Source organism: Bufo bufo, chromosome 2, assembly GCF_905171765.1.
Source record: "Bufo bufo chromosome 2, aBufBuf1.1, whole genome shotgun sequence".
Taxonomy (NCBI): domain Eukaryota; kingdom Metazoa; phylum Chordata; class Amphibia; order Anura; family Bufonidae; genus Bufo; species Bufo bufo.
This window is the reverse complement of record NC_053390.1, coordinates 58,837,378-58,843,377: the sequence shown is the minus strand read 5'-3', so window position 1 is coordinate 58,843,377 and position 6,000 is coordinate 58,837,378. Positions and strand designations below refer to the sequence as shown.

The window sequence follows — 6,000 nt, the reverse complement described above, 5'->3', positions numbered from 1 at the left end:
TGGAAATTGATTGTTTCACCACCACTACTTATCGTTGCGTGACACCACCGATTCTACAATCTGGGCTGTGCTCACATGACTGCCTAAGTCTGGTCTCTAACATGTCAGATTTACTCTGGAGCATGTCTGGTTATGAAATCAGTGGAAGAAACCACAGCCAGAGCCAGAATGGTGTGTAGTGGTGAAAATTTTTTCCTTCCACAGGTTGTCTGAAAAATAAAATGTTGTCAAAGCCTTGGAGAACCCCTTTAATTTATGTGTAACAATACATTGTTTGTTTGCTTGCAGACTGGTATAAAGTTCCATCTATATATCTACCTTGCCTGCAGGGGTAATCATCATGTTTGATTCTCGTGGTGGAACAATACTGAAAGCACTGATAGCACATGATCAGAGTCATCTCCATTCATATGATAAGGATCCTGTTGTTTCTAGCTAGTATTTTTATTTTATTAAAAGGAGAAGAGTGAAGACAGATCTAAACTCGACAGCTGAAATTGAAATACATACATCATGCTATAACTTCAGGTAGGAGAACTATGGCTACTCTGTGTGTTCCATATGGTATTGATGAATGTCTCCAACGTGTGGCTTTTTGGGAGTTCCATAAGTACAATCCACAGCAGGTGTCGGGGCATGCTGCAAATTATACTGCAGTTCCACAACACCAGGAAAACCATTGAAGACTACTGGTCTAGGTACAGTATTGTATGTATTTATGCATCAAATAATTTATTTCTTAAAGCATACCTCTATGTTCTCATCACATGTACCTTGACAGAGGGCCAACGTTAAGGGGTGGATGAGAAACAAACTGGACAATTGCCTGGGGCACCCAACCCTAATGGGGCCCCAGACCAGGGCTAGGATAATGAGGTGCACTTAGTTTAGTGAAAAAAAAAATGGAAGAGCTCATTAGTACAGGAGGCCTAGGAGTATAGCACTGCAGAGAAGTGAGTATAGCACTGCATTGGCGTTACTCTCCGCTCAATGGTCCTCTTCTCCAGGTGCTGAATGCTGATGCTGCACTGTGTCCTGACGCACCTGGAGTAAGCGTGCAGTGGACCATGACTGACGGCACCTTGAGAACAGGACGAGAGATATTTCATTTTTAGTCTGGTCTGAGAAATGCATTTAGTGGATGGTAGGGTGGGGGTTATAGGGGGAACTGAGGGTCTGAATAAATTTGGGGTCATATCAGGGGTTTGAGTGAATTTGAGGTTGGATCTGGGATCTGTATGAATTGGGGGGGGGGGGCTGTTCTAAGGTCTGTATGAATTAGAGGGCTTATTTGCTGTCTGTACGAATTAGAGGGTGGCATCTCTGGGGTCTTTATGAATTGGGGAGGCTGATCTTGGGTCTGTAAAAAGTTGGGAGCTAATCTGCATTCTGTATGAATTTGGAGGGGGATGGACTGGGGTCTGTATAAATTTGGGGGGCTGATCTGGGTTCTGTATGTATTTGAGATCTGTTTAAATTTGGGATCTGATCTAGGGACTTATTTGGGGTCTGTATGAATTTGTAGGCTTGGATTTGTATTTATTTTGGGGTTTGATCTCGAGGTCTTTATTAATTTTGGGGTCAAGGGGTCTGTGTTAGTCCCAGAAATTATCTGGAGGTCTGTAATAATGTTTGGGTCTAGTTTGGGGGTCTGTCTGGAGGTCTGTATTAATTTTGGGGTCATCTAGGGTCTGTGTCAAGAAGGGGTTGTCCAGCCATAAAAAATGTATTTTTGAAAAGTGATTAGAATGTAATAAAATAATAAAAGAGGTGGTACCTTTCTGATCCCTCCACTGCTCTCTTTCTGCTGCTTACCATGTCCTCGCTGGTCTCTGTACTTCCAAGTCCCTCTTGAGTATGACATATGACGCTGCAGCCCGTTATTGGGAAAAGGGCAGCAGGGGATCACTAAATTATCACTATTTTTATTATTTTATAACATTTTAAGCAGTTTAACCGCCTCTGGACCGCCTAACGCAGGATTGCGTTCCGGAGGCGGTCAATTCATTCCTCTTCGACGCGCCGGCAAGTCATCTAGCGAGACGCGAGATTTCCTGTGAACGCGCGCACACAGGAGCGCGCGTTCACAGGAACTGCAGGTAAACAAGCCCATCTACAGCCTGCCAGCGGCGATCATTCGCTGGCAGGCTGTAGATCCGATTTTTTTAACCCCTGAAAGGTATATTAGACGCTGTTTTGTTAACAGCGTCTAATATACCTGCTACCTGGTCCTCTGGTGGTCCCTTTTGCTTGGATCGACCACCAGAGGACACAGGCAGCTCTGTAAAGTAGCACCAAACACCACTACACTACACCCCCCCCTACCGCTGTCAATTATTAACCCCTTATTAACCCCTGATCACCCCATATTAGACTCCCTGATCACCCCCCTGTCATTGATCACCCCCCTGTAAGGCTCCATTCAGACGTCCGTATGTGTTTTGCGGATCCGCGGATACACGGATCGGGTCCGCGGATCCGCAAAACACATACGGACGTCTGAATGGAGCCTTACAGGGGGGTGATCAATGACAGGGGGGTGATCACCCCATATAGACTCCCTGATCACCCCCCGGTCATTGATCACCCCTCTGTAAGGCTCCATTCAGACGTCCGTATGTGTTTTGCGGATCCATGGATCCGCAAAACACATACAGACGTCTGAATGGAGCCTTACAGGGGGGTGATCACCCCATATAGACTCCATTATCACCCCCCTGTCATTGATCACCCCCCTGTAAGGCTCCATTCAGACGTCAGTATGTGTTTTATGGATCCGCGGATCAACGGATCCGCAAAACACATACGGACGTCTGAATGGAGCCTTACAGGGGTGTGATCACCCCATATAGACTCCCTGATCACCCCCTTGTCATTGATCAACCCCCTGTCATTGATCACCCCCCTGTAGGGCTCCATTCAGACGCCCGTATGTGTTTTGCGGATCCGTGGATCCACGGATCCGCAAAACACACACACAGCAAAACACGGACACCGGCAATGTGCTTTCCGCATTTTGCGGATCCGCACATTGCCAGAACTATATAGAAAATGCCTTTTCTTGTCGGCAATTGTGGACAAGAATAGGACATGTTCTATAGGCTCTACAAAAAACGCAGTGTTCGCCCGATCAGGCCTGATCTTGTGCCCCACCGCAGTGACAGAATTATTTTTTCTGATCACTGCAAAAACACCGTAAAATCGCTGCGGCGCTATAAAAAGATCACTTTTGAGGGGCATGGCGAGTTCATAGAAGATTTTTTTTTTTGTCACAAGTTAGCGGAAATAGATTTTTTTTTTATTGTTTTTTTGTTTTTTCTTACAAAGTCTCATATTCCACTAACTTGTGACAAAAAATAAAATCTCACATGAACTCACCATACGCCTCACGGAATCCAAATGCGTAATTTTTTTTTTAGGCATTTGGATTCCAGACTTCTTCTCACGCTTTAGGGCCACTAAAATGCCAGGGCAGTATAAATACCCCACATGTGACCCCATTTTGGAAAGAAGACACCCTAGGGTATTTCGTGAGGGGCATGGCGACTTCATGTAAAATTTTATTTTTTGTCACAAGTTAGTGGAATATAAGACTTTGTAAGAGAAAAACAAAATAAAAAAATAAATTTAAAAAAATAAATTTCCGCTAACTTGTGCCAAAAAAAAAAAACTTCTATGAACTCGCCATGCCCCTCACGGAATACCTTGGGGTGTCTTCTTTCCAAAATGGGGTCACTTGTGGGGTATTTATACTGCCCTGGCATTTTAGGGGCCCTAAAGCGTGAGAAGAAGTCTGGAATCCAAATGCCTAAAAATGCCCTCCTAAAATTGGAATTTGGACCCCTTTGCGCACCTAGGCTGCAAAAAAGTGTCACACAAGTGGTATCACCGTACTCAGGACAAGTTGGGCAATGTGTTTTGGGGTGTCTTTTTACATATACCCATGCTGGGTGAGAGAAATATCTCTCTAAAATGACAACTTTGTATAAAAAAATGGGAAAAGTTGACGTTTAGAGAGATATTTCTCTCACCCAGCATGGGTATATGCAAAAATACACCCCAAAACACATTGCCCTACTTCTTCTGAGTACGGCGATACTACATGTGTGACACTTTTTTGCAGCCTAGGTGCCCAAAGGGGCCCAAATTCTAAAGAGCACCTTTAGGATTTCACAGGGCATTTTTTAGGCATTTGGATTCCAGACTTCTTCTTACGCTTTAGGTCCCCTAAAATGACAGGGCAGTATAAATACCCTACAAGTGACCCCATTTTGGAAAGAAGACATCCCAAGGTATTTCGTGATGGGCATAGTGAGTTCATGGAAGTTTTTATTTTTTGTCACAAGTTAGTGGAATATGAGACTTTGTAAGAAAAAAAAATCATCATTTTCTGCTAACTTGTGACAAAAAATAAAAACTTCTATGAACTCACTATGCCCATCATCGAATACCTTAGGGTGTGTACTTTCCGAAATGGGGTCAATTGTGGGGTGTTTTTACTGTCTGGGCATTGTAGAACCTCAGGAAACATGACAGGTGCTCAGAAAGTTAGAGCAGCTTCAAAATGCGGAAATTCACATTTTTGTACCATAGTTTGTAAACGCTATAAATTTTGCGCAAACCAGTAAATATACACTTATTGCATTTTTTTTATCAAAGACATGTAGAACAATACATTTAGAGAAAAATTTATATAGAAATGTATTTTTTTTTAAAAAAAATTACAGCTGAAAGTGAAAAATGTCATTTTTTTTGCAAAAAATTCGGTCAATTTTGATTAGTTGGTAAGGCTGATTAGTCAGCCTGCATTTGTGGGAGGGGCGGAGGCTCTTCATATACGAGCCACACCCTCACTTCCAGGCGTGTGTTCTCAGGTGCACAGCTGCTGCTGGGTGTCATTAGCAGACTAGCTTCTCTGGTGGTAGGAGTCTTTCTTTGCAGCATGGAGCTTGTTATTTGGCTCTCTGCTACCGTGGCATGCACGCGCCGTACTACGTAAGTAGGTTGTGCCGGGGCCGTCTCTCCTGGCCGGTCGGAACCGACTTTGCTAGCGAACGGGAGGCTTTGCCTCAGAATCTGCTACCTCAGGTTTGCTTGTTGGGCCTAAATACTTCTATTTTCTTTTCAACTTTGTTTGTTGGTAATGGGAGTTAGCTCCTATAAATCTTACAAGTTTCACTTTGTTTCGTTCGTCTCGTATGAAAATTTACTTCAGCCGGTTTGCTGTAAAGAAAGTTACCCGGGCTGCACGTGACGTCATGTTTGGAGATCAGACGCAGCTGTTATTGTTTAGGCCTCTTGCTGTAGCTGTTCCTTGCGATGTGTCTCCCCCCCTCCCCCCGCTACCACCATCTTTAGACTTCATGTATTTCACTGCTCCATGTACTTAAAAACCCTGCCGCACTTTCATGCTCTGCTGTTATCCTGAGCTGCATTTACACTTTCGGCTTTTATTTCATGTCTTATGCTGCATCCGCACGTCCTTACTGTCCTGTACTTTTCCACTCTTGGTTCGTATTCACTCAGATTGGTCTCGCATTCAAGCTGCGTTCACCTGTTGGCTGTTACATCTCATTCTGTCCCCAGCCGACAGCCGGATCCGTATTACACGCCTGTTATTACATGTTGTATACTCGGCTTACAGCCATAGCTGCTACTGTTACTCTGTTTTCATGCTCTGGACGCACCACCCTGGTGTTCCCACCTTGCTCCACTCACAACCAGAGCTGCGTTTATACCAAATTTCATGCTCTGCTTATACCCAAAGTTGTGTTCACACTTCTACTGCTACACCAGGTTGTATACCCCACTCACCAAAGCCGCTTTCCATGTCTGCTGCCACATCAAGTTAATATTCTGTTCACATCCAAAGCTGCGTCCGCATGTCTGCTTTCGCATGTTGTCCTATACTCCTTTCACTACTAGAGCTGCGTCCACGTGTCTGCTTTCGCATCACGTCAATACTCTGCTCACTTCCAGGTTGCATTTATACGTCCGCTT

General features: G+C 44.3%; 1 protein-coding gene across 1 annotated transcript in view; it reads left to right on the top strand.

The window, feature by feature from the left end:
- The first annotated feature begins 443 nt into the window (after positions 1-443).
- Positions 444-6,000, top strand: part of SLC14A1 (solute carrier family 14 member 1 (Kidd blood group)) — a 529,357-nt gene continuing 523,800 nt past the window's right edge. The window contains exon 1 of the mRNA XM_040421151.1: positions 444-528. The gene's annotated coding sequence lies outside the window, so the exon portion shown is untranslated. The remainder of the gene's footprint in view (positions 529-6,000) is intronic.